Below are 23,902 nucleotides of genomic sequence, written 5' to 3' on the forward strand. Positions count from 1 at the left end.
GAGAAAGAACAATCGACGAGAGTCTGTGTTTTATTGCTTGCCTCTTGCTCTCCTAATCTCTCATTTTATCTCAGCCACCCACTCTTTGTCTTCCCTTCACCCACCTTACCTCTCTCCTGAAAACCTCCAACTTAAAGGAGAAATTCGGCCATTTTTCACCTAGATCTCTGTTTCTCGAGTACTGTCGGTACAGAAAAACCCCCTGAAAACAATCGGTTTTACCTAGCTCGAGTTGCTAGTTCCAGCAGCTAAAGCAGCCAGGCAGCTACAGCGCTACACTGTGGGGGCATGTCCGTGAGCCCTCATGTTCATGCCCCCAGAGTGTAGCACTGTAGCTGCCTGGCTGCTCCAAAAACGGAGATCTATGTGAAAAATCGCAGGATTTCTCCTTTAAGCCTGCAGTAATGATCTCTGATCCCCCTCTCCTCATATGACGCAACGTTTTACCTGCCATTTTTGTCTCTGCGTGGGGGCCTGTGTTAGCGGTTTCCTGCTGTCAGGGAGGAGGCTCCTTTTAGCTGTGCCTACTGCTTGTTCCACACAGCATGTGTTAGAACTGAATGGCCCTGTGAAAAAAGAAAGACAGCAATATAGTGACATATTGTTTCTTCTGTTGTTGTGGTTGGAAACATCCACTCAATTAGAGTTATTGTTGTTTTTTTCAATAACAAGTTAATACAAATTTTGGAACATTGGTTAGCGTCAATAGTGTGCTGGAATTAGAGGCTATTGTGAACATGGAACACAAAAGCAAATGAGTCCTTGTAATTGCTATGCAGTTTTTGAAAAGCAATGCATTACTGTAATCCCTGCTGAAAAAAACAGCTAGAAACCAGCTTATGCTGATAGCTGGTTTTAGCTGGTCTTTGCTGATGTAGCTGGGTAGGCCACCAGGTGGACATGCTGGTGTGACCATCTGAGGAAACTGGTCATGCTGGTCTGACCAACCTGTCGTGTGGGATACAGCTGGTGTAAGATGGTCATGCTGGTGACCAGCCTGCCAAGTTTGACATTGTTGGTGTAAGATGGTCATGCTGGTTTGGATGACCAACATAAGCTGGCATGGCCAGTTAAACCAGCAATGTAGACCAGCAACAACAACTGAAATGACCAGCTTGAGGTGGTACGACAAGCAAAACTAGCTGAATTACCATCGCAAGCTGGTTAAACCAGCTGAAGGTATGTTTCCGCAAGAGTTTTGCTGGTCTAGCTGGTGAACCATCTTATAGGGTGGTCAAACAAGCTGGTCAAACAGCACACCACCTTAAGATGGTCAGACTGTTTTTGTTCAGCAGGGATCACTTGATCACTCTTATTGATGACACAATGTACATGGTTCTTGAATGGTGACTTTTTTTATTTTAACTTTGTTTTTTCTGCAGTGCATGGCTTTTTCTCAACTTCCTCATCTTCAATTTATGTTCGCTGACATCTGTCAAGTGTGATCTCTCAAGGCTTTGTCATGTCATAGACAGATGAAAGGAAGAGGTGAGTACACATATTTTATCTTGCAAAACAAATAGGAAGGACATCATGAAATTTGGGGCTACAACGGTTAAAGCTTTCTTCTTTTGTTTTATTTTCCTTTCTCCTTTTCAGTCCTTATCTCTGTGAGGTACACCTGTGGCATTCAGCTTAACTGGAATGTCGGGGTCCAAGAGGCTATTTTCCACGCCTGGGGTGGCCTTGTGTCACGTAGAGCCTGGGTTCTCATAGGACATAGGGTTATCACCTTTGCACTCATAGCAGGAGGCTAATCAGGCAAACAGGCAGTGCCAGGTGGGAGCCTGGAGGGGGATAGGGGTAGGGGGTGCAGAGAGATGTCTGCGACTGCTTAATTGGAAAGGTGATTAAGTCGGTAAAGTTCAAGCTGAACTTCAATAAGAGCTCCAGTTAATAATGAACAACACTTTAGAATATGTAGCTCTGGAAAAAAATAAGAGACCACTGCACATTTTTCTGATGTCATCGGTTGCTGAGTGACATTTGAATGAGTTGATGGTCATATTCAAAATTAAGAGACCACTGTAAATTTGAACATGACCGTCAATAATTCAATACATGAGGTCCAAGCACTGATGTGTGATGATTGCTGTCTGTTCTTCAAGAGCTTGACATCTGGATCTTGGATCAGCCCTGGGTTTTTTTTTTTTTACATCTGCTCTCAAGAATGATATGAAAAAATAAGTTTTGCTATGCATGTGTAATATATGTTGTGTATGTTTAACAAAATAAGCATGTACATTATTTTGATTAAGACAGTTCCCCATGAAAGTGTGTTTTTTAATGTAATGAGATTATATGAAAGTGTGCTTATGGATTTGGATCTGAATCACAGAGCTAATAATAGAAATCACGAGGGTCTGGTAGACCACACAATACACAGGGAATAACTCATAACCCACCCACAGCAACTTGCAGCATTAATATGGAATCAGATTGTGATTTATAATTTACATCTTCTGCAGCAGATCCTGGAATGAGCCTCCATCTGGCCTGTGTAAACATCAGTAATAAAAAAAAATTGTAAATGGATGGCAACTGTGACAATGAATCTGGCAACAATGGCATGGTAGATTAATCACATATCATATCCAAACATATGTGTTGATACAGAAAGCGGAAGCCCTGCGCTTCCCCCTTGAAATTTCTTAATGAAAACCTCACTGCTTAACCTCACTGCATTTTTGTGTGCCAGACCCATTATATTCGCCATGTCGTTCTTCTGCATTGACATCAATATTGAATGTTGTAGCTTTTTAAATAATGCATGATTTTGTGGGTATCTCTAATGCTGCATTTATTCCCATCGACTGACTGTGACGCACCCCCTTTGTGTTTGCTCTGTCCTTACATGTGTGTCAGAGGACTCAAAAGAGGCTAGCATCCTACTGTGGACTTATTTTTGTCAACAAGCAACTGTAATTTCTGGTTTGACACTGGTCAAATGCTTCTGAAATCCCCTAATGTAGAATGGGATTCATTAACAGGTGGGGGATGACAAAGAAAGTAAATATGAACCTCTGCCTTGGTTACTAACTATAGCCTACAATAAAATACATAAACTCTTGGTAAGGAGAATCCTTTTTAAAGGCTTTTTTAAAGCTTTTCTTTTTCATCCCTTATCACTCTAGGAAAGACACTAGAAACAACAGAAAAGCAGATCAGTTTTACGTCATAACAAGAAAAGTTTTTGTTATAGCCAAATGTGACCCTGCAAGGCGAAACCAGTCGTCTTGCGCACAGTGCTATTTTGAGAAAATCCACGATAAACAAACGTACGGGTTAAAATGTTGAATTTCACATTTTTGCATAATTCGACAGTATACAGTCTACACTTTCATATTGTGAACAAATTTCACGGATAAACATACGTTTTGACTGTTAAACCCTGAATTTATTTAGGTGAAGATTAAACACATTAGCAGTCATTCCATTTGTCCACGCCGCTATAAGGTTTTACAGTAGAGCTAAAATGTAGCCTACTCATTAGGCTACTCGTTACTCAAGCTCTCTATCATTCTTGGCAGATGTAATCAAATATTAATGTGAAAGACTTGCCTTTCAGGGCACGAACGGTCAAAAGCACGAACTTTTAGAAATATCCTGGCGTCATTTTACGGACAAGGAGAAGTTTTCTATTGACGTGGCAGCTCCCCTTTCTTCCCCCGAAATACATTAATTATATTCTATAGTGACACCTTATGACCGTCCCAGATATTAACTAGGGGGCAGAAAAAGACACTCACTCGGTTGATAAAACTGGACATATAGTCAGTCATCCACTTTAAAGTCACGCTACCGTAAGGCTAGTAATAGCTGTGTCCTCACACTATCGCACGTGACAATTTACTTAAAAAGGTGATTTTCTCCTCTTCTGGCTTATCGTGACAGGAAAACCATGCCAATTTTGGATGTGGTTATCTTAGTGATACTTTTTGCAATACACTAGATATACATATCGTTGGAAAGCTTAGTCAATGGCCGTTCATGTGAGCACATTAACTTAATTTTGTAAATTTGACCAAAACGACTGGTTTCGCCTTGCAGGAACACAAATGTTCTTTTTATTCTAACAAGATATTTTAAAAGTATATAACATATGGCATATATTGTGAAATGTATTATATAATATATGTCATATATTAGGAAATGTTTTATGTAACGGATAACGGCTGCTGAGCTGTCCCATATGGAATCAATTGATAAGGCAGAGGAAAAACAAAGGGTGTGCGTCACAGTCAGTCGATGGGAATACATGCAGCATTAGAGATACCCACAAAATCATGCATTTATTTTTTCATCTGCTTTCAACTCTTTTTTCCCCCCGATATTCAGCCACCCATACATAGTGCAACGAATTCCAGAGGAGCCACAAAATAGGGGAGATCAGAAATCCAGTGGCAAACATTTACCCTCAGAAGTTGGTGATGGAGATGACAGCATTCTCATGTACTTCTTGAATCAGTGAGGAATTCAGTATTTATGGAAGATGGATGACTGTGTATGATAAAGGCTCATTTTTAATGATGCATAGCCTAGATATTTTTAGAGGATCCATCCTGCCTTCACCCCGATCAGCTGGGGGTTTAGTATGTTGAACCTCATGCATTTTTCAGGACGCAACTTTGAATTGTGATTATACCTTTCACACAGGGAAGGGAAAGCAACGACTATGCTTTACATATTTATGTGGAGTTTTCCCATGGCTGCACCCTCTTATCACTTATCACACATAGAAATGCTCAATGGAACAAGGACTTTCTCTCTATCTCTCTTGCTCTCTTTCTCTCTCTCTCTATCTCTCCCTCAGCAGTTCAATACTGGCGTACATGGCCACTCTCCCTGTTAAAAGGAGTGTAGTTGCACCTATGTATTCAACTACTGTTAAGCTAAAACTTATCTTCAACAAGGTTTCCACAGTTAAGCATATTTGATTTAATTTGATTTTATTTATTTAAACTAAAAAAACTATTCAAATGTATGCCCAAATGTATACAGTATCTCACTCTCTCATACTCTTTCTCTCTCTCTCTCTAGAAAGGACAAAGATAGTAATAATTAAAAAAGATCAATGTGCCGCCGCTCCCACCATGCACACTGTGTGTAGGGCACCAAAGAACAGAGGGAGCACCCAAATTTAGCCAATTAATAGTAGCTATACTGCAAACTTATGGAATGTTTTTTGTGCCAAAATTAAATAAATAAATGAAATATGAAATCAATAAATTAAATATGAAATAAATAATTAAAAGTTGAAATACATAAATGAAATATGAAATAAATAAATAAAAGATTAAATAAATAGTTAAATAAATAAAAAAAATGTTAAATACATAAATAAATAAATGATTAAATGTAAAAACCATATATACATTGACATTGACATTTACATTCCATATGCACGGTCTTGCAATGTGCCATGAAATAAATAAATACCTCAGTCACCCATCAAGGCGGGACCGCACTTGTTAGTTGATGACTTCACTTCGGCTAGATTCATTTGCATCTATTTGCTCCACAAGCAAAAGGCTTTCGTGCCAGTTAGCGTGAGTGTGCGACATCAACCACACCTTCATGCCCTTACACGGGAGCGTGTTTGTGTGTGTGTGTGTGTGTGTGTGTGTGTGTGTGTGACCGAACACTCTGTTCTGCCCACCCTGTGTTAATTTGCTCCTGCTACACCTGCCATGCCGAGCGTTCGGCGGGAGGGATGAATGCATTCGCCACCGTTAATAAAATCACAGAGACACATTGCCCTTTTTGGGAGGTTTGGGTTTGTCAAAGCCATTAGCTGCGGAGGACACGTGGGTGACAGCCTCCCCCATCTGAGGAGGGAGACACGGATGGAGTCCTTGCGTTTCCTGTCTGATTGGCATCACCCTGATTGTTCACAGTGGCTGTGAAGATTTCATTAGAGGCTTGATGAAAGTAGAGCCAGACATTTCTCAATAGTGCCTAATATATGCATGCAACTTTCTCTCAAGCAAAAGTGGTTGTATTTTCAAGAATGAAGTTTAAATCACAAACAGGCACACAGGCCAGTGAGTGAAATGATGAATAATTTAAAGTGCGTATGTCAGGTTAAAAAAAAAATTGACAAATGAAGGGACATGAAGCAAGATAGTAGTGAGTAGTGATTTTTCTTGAAAAAACAACTTTAAATGCAATAGAACAATATTTAGTTATTTTTATAACTGAATTTATGAACATTCCAGACACAGTGATGACCTCATAAGAGGGAGTCCAGCAAAGTTGAGCATAGGGGAGAATGGGTTTTAAGTGCATTTTCTTTTACACTGATAAGGCCAAAAATGTTTTCTATGACATACCAGTGGTTCATAAGCATGAGCCTGACTGGCAGGGACAGTGAAGACGAATAGGCTACAAAATTTAGGTAAATCATGGCCATCAAATCATCAGTGAGAAATTGATTAGGGGTGTGAGTAGGATCGGATCACTATTGGCAGTTGTCATTTGCCATAACATAGGCTTTCATATACAACAAGTTAAGTAGAATCAGTAAGCAATAGTCTGTCTATAGCTAACATTAGTTGATAAGCAGATGTATATATATAAAGAGCAATGTGTGGTAGCACATATACACTGATGGTTTTATAGTCAGGTCTCTAAAGAAAAGCATATATGCCCATGGTTGGCTGAACACAGACTAATGAGTTGCGATCCGATCTGCGACGAAGGTGGGTGGCAAACATTCGTCGGGATAATTTTAATATAGCATCCCACACTAAGGTCTGCAGCAGACACTTCATGGAAAGCGACCTAGTTGAGCCAAAAGAAGGAGGTCGAAGACGTCTGGCTAAAAGAGCAATACCTATACTCTTTGAGTGGAATGCCTACAGGCTCACAACACGACCCAGTGTGTGGGAGAGGAGAGAAAGGCCAGAGAAACCGGAGTTATCTCTTCCTTTAGAGTCAGACACCGAAGTGTCAGCCGATCATGATTACTGTGCTATTCCAGAGCCGTCGTCTTTAGATTTGAGCTGTGCGGCAAACGAGGATTTGGCATGTGAAGTGGAGGAGTTAAAAGCAGCTGCAAGAATTACGGCTGCAGCGAAATTTCGGACTGCAGCGGTTTGCAGGATCCGATGAGGATATACGGTTTTACACTAGGTAGGCTAGAAGCTATGCAGATTGCAAATATTTTCAGTCTTCTGGTGTAACGATGGCAGGCATAATAACGTCCTCCTTTCCTTTACCCCCACCCTACAAAAACCTCAACAGAGGATAAACATACACTAGGCCTAATTAGTTTATTTGTCTATAAAAATTATAAAGTACATATTTACATGTAAAATCAATCAAATGTATTTTTGCTCCACTAGATTCCCAAGTTATGATCATTTAATGGCCTTCTGGTGGCTCATTGAGCCATCAGTCCACAAAATGGTTAGAATCACAAGAGCCAGAGCAGCAGCTAAGAAAAATGAAGAGGTGACCCGTTCATGTGTGTCAGGGGTAGGTGTCAGAGTTAGCTTTAATAGCTAGGCTATAAACACTGTGTATTATTATTATTATTATGTTAAGTCAGCCATTTGGGTTTGTGGATTGAGACAAATTTACAATATGTCTATAAAATCCACAGAGGCAGGTACTGCAGCCAATAGATGAGTTCTTCCTATTCCTTGTCCATCTTTCTGTTGGTCTGAAGGAGAGAGACTTAGGACATTGCTTTGGAATTCATTCCTCGACAGTCAGCAGAGTAGTGTCATCATGGACAAACTACCTATACACCCTCCTTGGGTCTGTATGCATTTGGCTGTCACCTGAGGAAGTTAAGGCAAATCTCCCAGCAGTTTTCAGCGACTTCCCTGACACACAAGTGATCATAGATTGCACTGAATTTAAATGCCAGACTCCGTCCTCAATGTTGCTGCAGAGTGAAATGTACTCACGCTACAAAAGTCACTGCACCGTGAAAGGCCTGATTGGCATTGCTCCACATGGTGCAGTGACCTTTGTCTCCTCATTATATGCAGGGTCAGTGAGTGATAAAGAGTTGTTCAAAAGATCAGGGCTAGCAGAGCTACTTACAGAGGAGATGGCAGTGATGGTGGACAAGGGTTTCTTAATTAGCGACTGTGTGAATTGCAAGGTATACTGTCCACCATTTCTGTCCAGGAAGAGTCAGATGCCTGCACATCATGTAATTGCAACACAAGCCATAGCACGTCTCAGAGTACACGTGGAAAGAGTAATCAATCAAAGAAAACAAGTTCTTCGATGGCATCATTCCACTAACTCAGACTGTAAATATCAGCCAGATGTTCACAGTGGCATGTCTGTTATCCAATTATCAGAACAAGGCATTAGTGAAGGCCTGGCTTAAATAAATAACTACATATCATGTCAACACAGAAATAATATTACTTGTACATACATTTTAATGTAAAATTAGATACATCACAATAGTATAACATACATTAGTTCAAAAGTAAAACAGTGGGTACTCTACGCATGAATATCACATAAATAAAAAAAAAAATGTTCTCTCAAATTGCAAAAACTACCTACAATAGCATCATTAATATATACATTATTTATTGTTTACAAATAAAATATAACACATTTGAACCATATTTTTGTCCATCATGTCTTTGATTAGTGTTATTTCTTAGGAGTGGATTATACAGAGGCAGTGACAGTACATTACAACAATCAATAGGGTCCTTTGTATAGATTTGTAAAAATGAAGTCATTAAACCCCTTTGTATAGATTTGTAAAAATTAACAACTCAGAAGTGGCAGCTGGATACAGTAAGCGGTCATGCGCTCCTTTGTATAGATTTGTAAAAATGAACAGTCATCAAACCCCTTTGTATAGATTTGTAAAAATGAACAACAATCATTAAGCCCCTTTGTATAGATTTGTAAAAAAAAATTTTTTTTTATTTTTTTTTATGATGATGATGATTTGTATTGGATTGAATAAGTTATATTTTGATCATGTTTTTAGATCTCATTTTTCATTTGTAGGTATCGTGGCATGTAGACATAGAAAAAGAAATAATCAGCTTTCTCTCTGATTGATTTTTGCACCTCAGTGTCTATGTAAATCCGTTGCACAAGATAGTCCTCCTGTGCCCACACAACAAAATTGCACCACTGCATCCCTGTGAGGAGCAGTTGCCCTTGTACTTGCCAGTAATAGGCGTAGCTTTTTTTAAGTTTTGGGGAACCATTTTCCATTTTTACGTATTTGCAGTCTACAAAGTTTTTGACATTAGGGCATTTGAATTCAACAAGGCCGAATTGGGGGTTTGCGTTTGGATCATAAACAACACCATCTGGCGAAGCAGCAAGCCAGGGGGTGGTTGGATGAATAACTAGACCACTGGGTGCATAGTTGACATGGACTAACTTACTGTATTCAGCTGCCACTTCTGACTCCATCTCAGCCCCCTCTTCATGTCTGCTGTTTGTGTTGTTCCCTTAAATATTCGGTCTGCAAGCGACTCAGCAGAGCTCTGGCCTTTGACATGGCAGATCTCCCGAAACCTAGAGGCGGTCACCCGCGGCTTTCGGAGCTCAAACCATTCAGGGCAACAACTTTGCTCTCGTGTAGCTATTTCAATTTTGTTTGCCATTTCCATGGACACGGACAAACTGTTTAGGTGAAGCTGCTGCTCCTTGGTACATACAAATGCACAATCTGATGGTGTGCAATCATGTCCATCCAGCGGCAAGTGTGGTGTTGGTGGCGTGTCATGAATATGTGTGATGTACCTGTCTTCTGTGCAGGCTGTTGATGGGACAATACACTTCCCTTTTGCACTAACCCGATGCCAATTTCCACAAGGGGCTGGTCAGACCTCATGTTCATGGTGGTCACAAGTGGCTGATCCTCAAGGCTAAAGCGACTGTATGCTTCTGATATTCGGAACATGCAGGGATCAGGTAATGGACCGACCAGGCCTCTGTAGAATCCACTCCTAAAAAATATATAGATACATTGTCTTAATAAGGGAGGAATACAGCGAATGAAAAAAATGGCAACAACTTCCTTTATCAAATGACATTCTACACTGTTTTCCGACAATAAAGGTGTTGTTGATGAAAACATAAGAAAGACTACCCTTTACCACACAGAAAATTGGTAAGGAGTTAATGAGCGCATTGATTGGACCAATGGCAACAACTTCCTTTATCAAATTACATTCTACACTGTTTTCAGACAATAAAGGTGTTGTTTATGAAAACATAAGAAAGACTACCCTTTACCACACAGAAAATTGGTAAGGAGTTAATGAGCGCATTGATTGGACCAATGGCAACAACTTCCTTTATCAAATTACATTCTACACTGTTTTCAGACAATAAAGGTGTTGTTGATGAAAACATAAGAAAGACTACCCTTTACCACACAGAAAATTGGTAAGGAGTTAATGAGCGCATTGATTGAATTGGACCAATAAGCATAATTGGCCGAATGTCCGATGTCATCAATCAATGTTGATTGTACAAGCAATTTATATCTACCTTTTAGTAAGACTTATTCAGCTATTACTTATTTAAGCCACTTGGAGGAGTATCGCACTGGGTGTGCAAACAAACGATAACGATTGCTATAGCTTCTAACTAGACTATCTATTAACGTATGAAGTAAGCTATAGCTAGCGCTAACATTTACTAACGTTAGTCAGTTAGGTTAAATTATGTTCTTACCTTCATAGTTGTGTATGTACGTGCCCACATACAACCTAAAACCCTTGTCCATTTTAAATGATGGGACCTTCGACATGTTGCAGATGCAGTGGACGTCTGTCATACTCAATTTTGGGAGTTCTTGAAGAGACCGGGTGTAAAACACAGCTGTCGCCATCGTAGCACCGGAAACAGCTGAGCAGTACAAAGTAGAACGCGGAAGCGATTGTGACTGATTGTGCAAGTAGCCCATTGACCAACTTTGCTGGACTCCCTCTTATGTGGTCATCATTGTGTCTGGAATGTTTCCTGGAATGTTCATAAATTCAGTTATAAAAATAACTGTATATATTGTTCTATTGCATTTAAAGTTGTTTTTTCAAGAAAAATCACTACTCACTACTATCTTGCTTCATGTCCCTTCATTTGTCAAAAATGTTTTTTAACCTGACATACGCAAGTGCAAATAAAGACAACAACGGCTGGCTGTATTCAACTGCTTCCAATCTTCACTGCAGGAAATTAGACTCTTTATTGATTTAGTTTTAATAAGCTCTGAGCATCACTAGAATCAGTAATGAGTCCATAATGGAATTATCACTTTCCCACTTTCCCAAGGTCATGCATACAAGCTCATCTCTTATCACATTAATAAACTCTTACCCAGACATTGACACATATCAGAGTATGTTCATACTGTATCATCTGAAATAAATAAGAAAATCAATGTTTAAATGTTCCTCTAGTACATTAACACTTATTAGTGTTTCAGCATACACATTACATCTCATCTCGTCAATGACCATGTTGTTGTGTTTTTTCCAGCAAGTACTTGGAGTTTTCTCAAGGCTTGTGACACAGAAGGGAAAGGCAATTTAGCCCAACATTGTCTCCCAGGGAGGGGGCGGGAAACTATTAAATGGAATACCTGCATGTGGGTGTGACTGCGATTCCGTTTCTTGACATGTCCGCCCAGTGAAACAATCATAACAATGGTGCTACAGAGGCAGGGTGAGAGAGCATACTCCAAAACTGACCGGTGTGTGGTATAGGTGTCTGACATTTTATATTGTTGTTTGTGAGGACGGCAGAGATAAGGGATAATGTCACTTTGTTTTGTGTGTGTGTGTGTGTGTGTGTGTGTGTGTGTGTGTGTGTGTGTGTGTGTATAGAAGCCAGATACATGTGAAGTGTACATACAGAAGCAGCCATTTGGTGAAAATTGATGCTGTTGCATCAATTGCCTTGTGGCTGGCAAATCATGCGTTTGGAAAGAAAATTGAGCTGAAAGAGGGTGTGATTGGAAGACGATTGGAAATGTCATTGCTAATACTGGACCACTGCCAAGATGTTTAGCAATTGGGTTGCTAAAAGGCAACCCCACTAGGCACACAACCCCTGAGGGTGCAAACACATTACATATGAATTGCAATAACAGAATGAGTGCAAACTGCTGTGAGCGAATCAGAAATTAGATGTGATAGCTTTGTGAAGGCCTCTAAACCAACACTCAATTTTAAGTTGATGAGATCAATGTGAAGTATTTAAAAAATATATATTACATTGAAATAGCAATTTAAGGACTCCTATTTTACATTAAGTGAAAAAGCCTGCTCTTTGTGGAGGCTTGATGTCAGTGGCAAGTTATATGTAGCTTTCTATGATTGAGGTCTAATCTAGTCGTGATCCCCATAGGCCCAATAGTAAACCCAGAAATGTTGAGTACCCTAAAGTTTTATTGCATAAATGTCATCTATAGGCCTAGTGGGTGGAATTCAACTTGGTTGCCTAAAGTTGCACTTTGGGCAATTTGCATAATTAGCATAAATAGGCAATTAAGGCGAGGCACTACAGGTGAATAGGGTAAAAAAAAAAAATAATAGATATCACCATGAAACTTTTTGAGTTGATTACTTATGGTAAGATGAGAAAAAAATGTATTGCATGCGTTTTATATTTTAATGGTGGTTAAAAAAAAAAGGTATAAAAATAGCGTTTTTGTAGCGGCAAAATAATATGCCCTTCTCACTTCCACGCAAACGAGTTTTGACTAAAAACGGTAAGTCAACACTATGTTTTCATCGGGGTTTGTTTGTCTGTTTGTTTGTTTGTTTGTCTGTGTGTCTGTTCATCTGTTTGTTCGTAAGATAACTCAAAAAGTTTGGGAGTGATCCGGATCACCGTCTGGATCCAGGAGGCGGTTATGTTTTCGCTTGGCAGAGGTCTGCCCTCTCGGAGTGCTTTTCTAGTTTTGCATGGCACACTTAATTTCTTAATCTGTCTGTCCATAGGTCAACACTGCCTCCTTACCAAGTTTCTTAAAGGTTTTCACCAACTCACCCCCCCAAGTATACGTGTTTACCTTGGAAAAACAATTTTGAGCCTGGCTTTATCACACTATCTGCTTTTGTGTATGCAAATTAGAGCATTTTTAATGAGATAGGGCCTCATTTGCATATGTAAACATTAAAATATAAAAAACATGCAATACATTTTTTCTCATCTTACCACAAGTAATCAACTTAGAAAGTTTCATGGTGATATCTATTATTTAAATTTTTTACCCTATTCACCTGTAGTGCCTCGCCTTAATTGCCTATTTATGCTAATTATGCAAATTGCCCAAAGTGCAACTTTAGGCAACCAAGTTGAATTCCACCCACTAGGCCTATAGATGACATTTCTGCAATAAAACTTTAGGGTACTCAACATTTCTGGGTTCATGAAATCACAACAAGTACAGGAGCCTGGTGGAGGACTTTGCAATGGTGCAAACTCAATCATCTTCAACTTAACACTTCAAAGACCAAGGAGATGGTGGTGGATTTCCGCAGGTCTAAGCCCACTCTGCTACCAGTCCACATTGATGGGGTCAATGTGGAGGTGGTTAGCACCTACAAGTATCTGGGTCTCCACCTGGACAATAAACTGGACTGGTCAGCCAACACTGATGCACTCTACAAGAAAGGGCAGAGCAGGCTGTACTTCCTGAGGAGGCTGCGGTCCTTCAATGTGTGCAGTAAGCTCCTCAGGATGTTCTACCAGTCTGTTGTTGCCAGCGTCCTCTTCTATGCAGTAGTATGCTGGGGAGGAAGCACAAGGAAGAAGGATGTGGGGCGAATTGACAGGCTGGTAAGGAAAGCTGGCTCTGTAGTGGGAGCTGAACTGGAGTGTATCACTTCACTATCTGACAAAAAGACCCTGAACAAACTGATCAACATCTTGGACAATGAGTGTCACCCACTTCACAGCACTATTGTTAAACAGAAGAGCCTGATCAGCTGGAGACTTAGCTCACTGCCTTGCACAACTGAGACTGAGAAAGTCATTTGTCCCCAGGGCCATTGAACTGTTCAATGCCTCACTTAAGGGAAGAGGAGAGATAGACTTCTCTGCATAGTCTGTCTGCCTCTTCATCCCCTCCATGTTTGGTACTGTCTGTCCACTAGCCACTTGTACCACTGTCTTTATGCCTCACTGTTTGCGTGCTATATTAGCACATATGCATAACCCCCCCCTCCATGCCACAGCCGAACTGTGGCCACACTTATACATTTTCTTAAATAGTTAAATATATAGACTTTACTTTATTTCTGCATTGTTGCACTGTTGACTTACTCATTTGCACTATCACCATGACCACTATCACCATTGCACTACCACCATGACACTCATTCACACAGAGCACCTTAGAGCACCTTACCATACCTTACTATGCACAGAGAATCACAGGCTCAGTCCCTGCCTCAGTCATTGCAAGCGCCTCTGATTTATTAATCACCACTATGTGGATACTGTTTTTAGAATTGATTTAGATTAAGTGTTAGTTAGTATAATTTGTATTTTAATATATTTAGCATATTCTTTATCTTCTACTGTCCTTATTGCTTAGTTGTGTTTTTATATTATATACTTTAATTACTCTTTCTGCTGTTAAAGAATGTGTTTGTGTTGTATGTATGCTGCTGAGACCTTGAATTTCCCCTGGGGATCAATAAAGTATCTATCTATCTATCTAACTAGACTATAAGGGCTTTTCTAGCAGGATTTTCACAATTTAAGTCTATATCTACGTAGAATGATATTTTTGTACAGTTTGAAAGGGAATGTTTATTCAAGAGGTATGCATGATTAAAAATGCCAGTTTAAGATAGACGTATATATATTCCAAGGCACTCCAAGTATATCCACTGATTCTGATTTCAGAGTTCCCTCCAGGGACTCTAGTCTAAAAGAGGTAATCAGACAACTGTAACATCACTTGTGCACTTCTCTATCAGTACCTTACAAATCATTCCTGAGGGAAGCAGCAGGAAAAAAGAACAGGAATTGAGACTGTCAGGCAGGAAACATCATAAATATTTGTTCTGTGTTTTGTTTTCAGTTTTCCAAAAATATATATATATTTTTAAAAGCTCCCTCAAATATGCCTTAAATTAAATTCTTTCTCTCTTTCTCTCTCTCTCTCTCTCACACACACACACACACACACACACACACACACTTACATTGTTTTAATACTGTATATTTTTTCCAAGGACACCCCAAACTGCAGTGGAAGGCAATAATCTGTGTTTGGGAGAGAGACATGGTCTTTACAGGTAAGGAGCGAACGTGAAAAGGCCAAGGGCAATATAACCTGACCGATAGCCTACACACCTCGGTCCATCCATGACAGCAGCAACACAGTGAGAAGTCAATACAGCGACCTTTAAAAAACGTCATCTCTAAAAGCCCCCCGGCTTTAGAGGGGTGAGTCAGCACACAGTACAGAATAAACATACAAGAACACAGTCATAACCACACATGCCTCAAAAGGCACAGTATGTAGAACTTAATATATAACTAGAATGTAATGCCAGAGGAATTACAATAGTGGATGGAAAGCTGCTGGCTTAATGTTGGTGGGGAAATTCCTTGAAAAAAACAATAAATCACTTAATCTTTGAGTTCATACAAACCCTCATACCAAAAGACCTTGTGTGTCAAGGCGTTCTTGAGATATAACACTCAAGGTGTTTTTCACCTTGACATTTGACCTCCAACATCAATTCACGTCATCTTTGAATCCATACAAATACTCATACCAAATTTCAGGCATGTAAGGCATTCTTGAGATATCGCACTCAGAGTGTTCATTGACTTGACCTTTGACCTTTGACCTCCAACATCAACTCACTTCATCTTTGAGTCCATACAAACACTTGTACCAAATTTGAAGCATATGCGTCAAACCGTTCTGGAGATATAATGCTCAAAGCACGAGATATGGCTGTGACTTTTATTTTGACACACGGGAAACACTTAAACAGGATGTGTAGTTTTAGGGAGCACCAGATTGTATGCATTAGAAGCTGAGATGGTTGAATTCACAGGTGACACCTGTGCCAGTGTTCTAATTAGCCCGGGAACTACTCTGGGAGCTTAAATGTGCGATTTGTAGGATTGTTACCGAACGTTCTGTTGGCCAAAATCAAAACACTGGTGAACGTTCTCAAGACTACCAGACGCGAGCCTCTTCTGGGTTGCCAGATGCAATGAAGACTTAGCTAACGTTAGTTGACCTGCAGCTGCTTTAACGTTTCTCCAACCATGACCCAGCTACACATTACGGAAACAGTGAAAACAAAAAATACCTCTCTAACCAACGTAACATATGTAGCTGAAGTTAGCGATGCAGATGAAGTTTAGCATAGGCTACCTGTTGTGGAGAAATATGGCCAGCTCTGCGTCAGACTTGATATTCTTCGTTTGACGAAGACGTCACCATCTCAGGAAGCTCCTCTGATGTCCACTTAATGTGTTTCTTGTTTTAATTTAGGAAATTTGCCTGCCTTGTAGGCGTTCATGACTACAACTGACAGCTGTTGACAGTTGGCCTTTGCTAATTTGGCAACCCAAATAGGAGGACGCGCTAGCCCATTATTAATACGCTATTCTAGAATGAATCGTTCAAAACATAAACGAAAATTCCAAGAGATTCCGCCCCGTAACTGATTTTTTTTCATGGGTTTTACGGGGTTTCACGGGTTAGAGTAATGTTGTCAAATAAGCCATTACTTCAATTCATCGTGTTTCCTCACTCTCTGACAACATATGGTGATCATTTTTGTAATGGTTACAGTTTATTTTCCATTATTTCCTACATACTGGACCTTTAACAAGCGCAGCTGCCTTTAGGCCATTATGACATCACAGCCTTTGAAGTTTATGGGGGGAAAATGAGCTTTTTAACATTTTTAATCCCTTATTTCTCAAAAAGTATAAACTTTTTAAAAATCTGAAAAAATAACTCTCTTGCCCCACTCCAGACCTTCAGAACGGTTATTTCAACATGTCTGTACGTTAAGCGGTTAGAGTCGCATTAATTCTTGAAAAGGTAAAAAGAAAAAAAGGTTATAATAACTAGAATGTAATACCAGAGGAATTACACTCGTGGATGGAACGCTGCTAAAGTTGGTGGGGAAATTCCTGGAAAAAAAACATTAAATCACTTAATCTTTGAGTTCATACAAACCCTCGTACCAAAAGACCTTGTGTGTCAAGGCGTTCTTGAGATATAACACTCAAGGTGTTTTTCACCTTGACATTTGACCTCCAACATCAATTCACTTCATCTTTGAATCCATACAAATACTCATACCAAATTTCAGGCATGTAGCGGGCGTGCTCAGCGTGGTATGGCCGTAAGCGATTACTCAACCACTCGGACACGTTCATCAACCTCAACCGCTCTGCCTGCACAAGCAAGCAAAACGCTTACAGCACCTGGTATTCCCAGGCGGTCTCCCATCCAAGTACTAACCAGGCCCGACGCTGCTTAGCTTCCGAGATCAGACGAGAGCGGGCGTGCTCAGCGTGGTATGGCCGTAAGCGATTACTCAACCACTCGGACACGTTCCTCAACCTCAACCGCTCTGCCTGCACAAGCAAGCAAAACGCTTACAGCACCTGGTATTCCCAGGCGGTCTCCCATCCAAGTACTAACCAGGCCCGACGCTGCTTAGCTTCCGAGATCAGACGAGAGCGGGCGTGCTCAGCGTGGTATGGCCGTAAGCGATTACTCAACCACTCGGACACGTTCCTCAACCTCAACCGCTCTGCCTGCACAAGCAAGCAAAACGCTTACAGCACCTGGTATTCCCAGGCGGTCTCCCATCCAAGTACTAACCAGGCCCGACGCTGCTTAGCTTCCGAGATCAGACGAGAGCGGGGGTGCTCAGCGTGGTATGGCCGTAAGCGATTACTCAACCACTCGGACACGTTCATCAACCTCAACCGCTCTGCCTGCACAAGCAAGCAAAACGCTTACAGCACCTGGTATTCCCAGGCGGTCTCCCATCCAAGTACTAACCAGGCCCGACGCTGCTTAGCTTCCGAGATCAGACGAGAGCGGGCGTGCTCAGCGTGGTATGGCCGTAAGCGATTACTCAACCACTCGGACACGTTCATCAACCTCAACCGCTCTGCCTGCACAAGCAAGCAAAACGCTTACAGCACCTGGTATTCCCAGGCGGTCTCCCATCCAAGTACTAACCAGGCCCGAAGCTGCTTAGCTTCCGAGATCAGACGAGAGCGGGCGTGCTCAGCGTGGTATGGCCGTAAGCGATTACTCAACCACTCGGACACGTTCATCAACCTCAACCGCTCTGCCTGCACAAGCAAGCAAAACGCTTACAGCACCTGGTATTCCCAGGCGGTCTCCCATCCAAGTACTAACCAGGCCCGACGCTGCTTAGCTTCCGAGATCAGACGAGAGCGGGCGTGCTCAGCGTGGTATGGCCGTAAGCGATTACTCAACCACTCGGACACGTTCATCAACCTCAACCGCTCTGCCTGCACAAGCAAGCAAAACGCTTACAGCACCTGGTATTCCCAGGCGGTCTCCCATCCAAGTACTAACCAGGCCCGACGCTGCTTAGCTTCCGAGATCAGACGAGAGCGGGCGTGCTCAGCGTGGTATGGCCGTAAGCGATTACTCAACCACTCGGACACGTTCATCAACCTCAACCGCTCTGCCTGCACAAGCAAGCAAAACGCTTACAGCACCTGGTATTCCCAGGCGGTCTCCCATCCAAGTACTAAGCAGGCCCGACGCTGCTTAGCTTCCGAGATCAGACGACTCAAAATAGCCTGGTAAACCAGACCCTGGAATCTTTCAGATTAAGGGTCTGGCCACGAGTAATGAAAATGGCCCAATTCGAGGGGCGGCACCAAGCATGCATTTGTGTGCCTCTGTTTGTATGTAGTGTGTAGTGTCCTTGAACTTTTAATTGTGTGTTTTAACTGTACAATGTCCTTGGGTGATCGTGTGAGTCCATCCATTATCTGCACCGGCTTGTCTCTCAGTTGGATGGTGTTGAAAGCGCAGGAGAAATGAAAGAACGTGATTCTCACAGCACACACAGCACAGCTTCCTTTAGCCAGGTTAGAGTACGCTCTGGGGCACGTTTCCCCAAACCATAGTTGCTGGTTTTGGGAAATGCACCCAGATAGAGGACAGCATCCTCCATCCCCACCTTCTCCTTGTAAGTGAACTGCATGCTGGACCTGAGGTCTTAGATGATGTAGCAGCAGCGGTTCCAGGGTCTTTATTATGTATGATGTCAACAATACTCGTCTAAAATCATTCAGCGCACTAGGGTGTGGCTTCGTGGATGAGGCTTAATGTCCACAGTACCCTCCCCAGTCACAGGCTCAAGTCAACAACATGTTGAAGTGGCATCCTCAGTGCAACAGTACAGACCACGAGCATTTTTGGGCTTCATCTGGGTCGTGCTGGGACGGAGTGTCCTCAGTTCTCCTCTGACTTGATCTGCCGTGATGGTGGGGGTAGGGGGGTCACACTCTCTCTTGTGGACGCTGGGGCAAGGGATAGATCTGAGTCTTATAACGGAGTTGAAAATTGTTTAAAAAATAACAGGAAGTGCATTTGATCAGTTAACAGAAAGCGTCTGAGAACAGTTTGATCTTACGTCTAGATTTGAAAGTTTCAAGCACTGGTTGAGAGACAGCCCAGTGTCAGTATGAAAAATTGACCACTGGGAGGCTGACTGTCTTTGTTTTGGGCCAACTGCTGACCAGACAAGTTTAATGATATTATATCAATACACAGGATTAGATGTTAAAATCCCTTGTGCCAAAATCCAAGGTAAAAACACCAGAGCCGGACAGTAACGGAGTACATTTACTTGAGTACAGTACTTGAGTACAATTTTGAGAGATCTGTTCTTTACTCGAGTATCATTTTTGGGGAGTACTCATGACTCAAGTACATTTTCTAAAAAAAAAAAGGAAAAAGGAAAAATCTCGGAAACCCTCAATTTGTTGTTTCCCTCTCAAACGGGATTGCATTGTGCAGGCACTACTGATTGGGACAGCCTATCAGCAATCACCTTCAGCTTTCTGCCAGTCAACTCCATGGTCAGTTTTAGATAAGAGACGAAACCATGGACGAAACAATGGATGAAGACGCAGCAGTTCCATTCCGGGAATGTGCCAACCTGTGGCCCCACCTCGCCAGACTATTTCAATTTTCTGAACAAGTTAATGATAGTTTTCGATTCAAGTGTTTCAATGACAAAATAGTATTTTGTATTTGATATACGTATTTTATAATATACTATAAATACTGCCCATCCCTGGCAACATGGTAAAAAGATGAAAATGACTTGATTTGACTTTCAATTCCTTTTACATTCTCCAAGGTATTAACATTAACATTTTTCATAACTCCATGTAGGACGTTTCTGTACATGAATTTAAGCACTGTGGCAGTAGTAATGCAATATTTAGAAAATGTAGGCTACTCTTGTACTCTTGATACTCAAGTACTTTTAAAAACAAGTACTTCAGTACTTTTACTTAAGTAGACATCTGACTGTTGTACTTTTACTTGTACTTGAGTAAAATTTAGCAAAGGGTATCTGTACTTTTACTCAAGTAATGAAGCTGTGTACTCTGTCCGCCTCTGAAAAACACATTCAGAAGCCCCTACTCAAATTAACTTTAAAAAGCACGCTACCCACAAATCCGCCAACAAATGGTCACAAACACAAGACAAATGGCCCATCCAACAGCAGTATATAGTATGCGGCATGTCATTGGGGTTATCAAGTGGGCACCCTCATTCACCGATGTTTCGTTAAGTTAGGCCCATGACACCTCATGAAGGCTTAACAGTGAAACCAGCGTCCTGGAGACACTCCCCTCCATGCTGCCACCATATTACCACATTGAAATATCCAATACCCAAAATACTCTTAACTTAAGAATAACTTAAAATCTAATGAAAAGTGTCAATTGTAAGTTTCTTTCAGTTTAAAGATTAGAAATGGCTCTTTCAAATTATATATGATTCATTAAGAATTATATATTCTTGTTTCCCATAGACGGCCATAGGCCTGCTCACTTACAGTCTCAAAGTCTTTTACTAACAAAAAGTTATAAATCTGGTTCACATGGGTCTGTATTAGAAGCTGGGAAACAAGATACTATATGAGTACTGATTTCATTGAAATAGACAGGCATATCTTGCACTTATTTGAGATTTAGCTAGACAGTTGGGCCTTACAGCTAAAGATGAACTAACGTAGGGCAGAAGCATAGCGCATGGTTCAAATTACGGGGGGTATTGGGGGGGTCCGTACCCCCTAGATGAGACTTGGACCCTCCCAAAAGGGATGAAAATAATAGTTTGGGGGGTACTGAAAAAAATGTATAAAATGTAATGTTATCCAATAATGCATGTAATTAAATGCAGTATTCCCATCACATACCAACAATTCAGGATATATTCTAATGAAATACGATCTATACCATTTCTCTGGTACGTTCAGACTGTGTTATTTGCTATGATATAATAGGCCTACTGACGAATTAAAACAAATGTACAGTGTAGGCTGCAAACGCCTGATATGGGTTAACAAGCGGTGGCCAACTGACCATACATTTGTCTAATATTTCACTGCCTTTGTAACATAGTGATAGCCAACCTTAGAAAAACATTGACTAGCAAGATCGCTATGGTTTAACCGGAGGTCTCCCTTCCACTCAGCGGCCACGACCATCGCTGCTGCTTAGCTTAAAAATCAGGCCTACAATCACACGCCATATGAGTTCCATAGATATACTGACACGAGGAGAAGTTTAATGAGGCGATTTATCATTTTGTGCAATTTCATTCTTAATGTCTTAACAAGAGGGAATCTGCACTATTATTCAAGGAATTTCGCATGTAAGTGGTTCTCAACCTTTTTTTAAGCAAATGCCCATAATTGCAACTTTACCTGCAGTTTGTTTGAAACGCTACGTGAACATATAATAATCAATTGGGCCTGAAATGTCTTTCCTCGTTGCCATTATTAGAGATCTTTCTTAAAAACGTATTGCTGCACAAACATTTTGTAATAAAATACTAGGGGCACAATGCACTAGGCTGCATTATATGAAATGCCTAGGCTAAACAACGTGAAGATATTGTTTTCCAACCGTGAACAAGTCATTTTTTATTTGCTTGATGTTTGGTAGGCTTAGGCTATCCAAGAAAAATGAATTAAATGAACCAAAGGCAGGCCTTGTATTAGGCTAGGTGAACTTGGCTATTAAACGGGAGACTTGCTGTGGCCCATCTGTAAACAATTCTGGTTCTTAAATTTAAGTAGTATGTTTGCCATTTCCGTGCTATTGGTCTATGCATTTCCAGGTTTGCATTGCACTGCTATACCAAAAAATATTTTTTGGCTGTTACCTGCAATTTTACGCATGGGGCGCACCTTGAAACAGTGTTTACCCAAATTCAACCCTTCCCATAACGTGTATGGTATATTGTGCTTGCTAGTATGATTACAGTAGTTTCTTTTAACTTGTCGGCCAGCCAGCCACGGTCATATGACCTATATTTCAAAGGAAAGTTGACTGTGAACCACAAGTGTGAAATCATGTGTGTAAGCCTATATAAAATAGAGAGTGACGTCACCAGTCAAAATAGCTGTACCCCCGAAGCTCACGGGATAATTCGAACACTGCCCAAATTCAACGCTTCCCGTAACATGCAAGGTATATTGTGCTTGCTAGTATGATGCAGTAGTTTCTTTTAACTTGTCGACCAGCCAGCCACGGTCATATGACCTATATTTCGAAGGAAATTTCACTATGAACCACAAGTGTGAAATCATATGTAAGCCTATATAAAATGGAGAGTGACGTCACCAGTCGAAATAGCTGTACCCCCCGAAGCTCACGGTATAATTCGATTACTGGCATAGCGCATGAAACCGTGACTCATGTTATATCATTTATCATTTATCTAAACTTGATCAGTTGATGATAATGAACCTGTTGCACTCGCTCACTAACCTTCAACCTATCCTCGGCTAACATTACGAGTCTCAGACTAATGTTACCTCAGTGAAGGCTATTTTTTTGTAATTACAAATGAGATGACGAGACATTAGCCTACTTGTATACAAATACATTTTCCTGACATCCATGGGTGGGTCCCGCTTTGGTTATTAGTCAACATAACTTATTGAGAGAGAACAAATAAGTAGTAGTTTGCAATAACTATCTGTAAGTGGGATAACGATAATAGCTTTACTGAACATGCCAGAAAAGAGTAGGCTAATGTTAACGTTATGTGTTAAGATATAACTGCAAATAAACCTGGCATGGGTTTATCATAAACGTTATGGTTAATCACTATGACCCATCACTGAATTATGTCTATATTTTGCTGGTGCTAGCTAAACTCAAACTGACTTTCACAGTGACAGCCATACGAATATGCCAGAGAGGCAGCTAAGGTAGTCATGACAAACGGGAGGATGCTAACGTTAAATATATTACACTTTCATTTTTTTATTTCGTCATTTTCTTACATCAATATGATCGTCACTGACATCCAAACATGGTGGATGCACATCAATACTATCTCATCTAATGAGAAAAGACACGGACGCTTGTTAGAAGCCATAACTCCTGAGGCAACGTAAGTCCTCAGCCGGTCTGTCACCAGCGTGTGTAGGCTAAACTCAAAAATACCGGAGAAATGTCAATAGCAACCTAGCCATTTAAGTGTGTCAAAATAAAGTCTGGTGTTCATGTATCCACTAACGCTGTATTATTTTATGTATGAAGGTTATACTGTAGCAGGTGTCTCTTTAAGAATTGCAGCCGGCCGCGGCCGTTACAGGAGAATATAGAACGGCCGCTATGGGGTATAGAGGGTTAACCAGCC

The 23,902-nt window shown here is 40.9% G+C and overlaps 7 non-coding genes across 7 annotated transcripts; all 7 read right to left on the minus strand.

Annotated features, from left to right (window-relative positions):
* Positions 1-17,421: 17,421 nt before the first annotated feature.
* LOC121714420 lies at positions 17,422-17,540 on the minus strand. The gene has a single exon (XR_006033173.1). It is a non-coding gene; the product is annotated as a 5S ribosomal RNA (ribosomal RNA).
* A 64-nt stretch (positions 17,541-17,604) lies between these two features.
* Positions 17,605-17,723, minus strand: LOC121714431. The gene has a single exon (XR_006033184.1). It is a non-coding gene; the product is annotated as a 5S ribosomal RNA (ribosomal RNA).
* A 64-nt stretch (positions 17,724-17,787) lies between these two features.
* On the minus strand, positions 17,788-17,906 carry LOC121714465. Its single transcript, XR_006033221.1, has one exon. It is a non-coding gene; the product is annotated as a 5S ribosomal RNA (ribosomal RNA).
* A 64-nt stretch (positions 17,907-17,970) lies between these two features.
* Positions 17,971-18,089, minus strand: LOC121714443. The gene has a single exon (XR_006033198.1). It is a non-coding gene; the product is annotated as a 5S ribosomal RNA (ribosomal RNA).
* A 64-nt stretch (positions 18,090-18,153) lies between these two features.
* LOC121714578 lies at positions 18,154-18,272 on the minus strand. Its single transcript, XR_006033330.1, has one exon. It is a non-coding gene; the product is annotated as a 5S ribosomal RNA (ribosomal RNA).
* A 64-nt stretch (positions 18,273-18,336) lies between these two features.
* LOC121714455 lies at positions 18,337-18,455 on the minus strand. The gene has a single exon (XR_006033211.1). It is a non-coding gene; the product is annotated as a 5S ribosomal RNA (ribosomal RNA).
* Positions 18,456-18,519: 64 nt separating this feature from the next.
* LOC121714466 lies at positions 18,520-18,638 on the minus strand. Its single transcript, XR_006033222.1, has one exon. It is a non-coding gene; the product is annotated as a 5S ribosomal RNA (ribosomal RNA).
* Between the last annotated feature and the right edge of the window lie 5,264 nt (positions 18,639-23,902).

This window comes from Alosa sapidissima, chromosome 7 (assembly GCF_018492685.1).
Source record: "Alosa sapidissima isolate fAloSap1 chromosome 7, fAloSap1.pri, whole genome shotgun sequence".
NCBI classification, from domain to species: Eukaryota; Metazoa; Chordata; class Actinopteri; order Clupeiformes; family Clupeidae; genus Alosa; species Alosa sapidissima.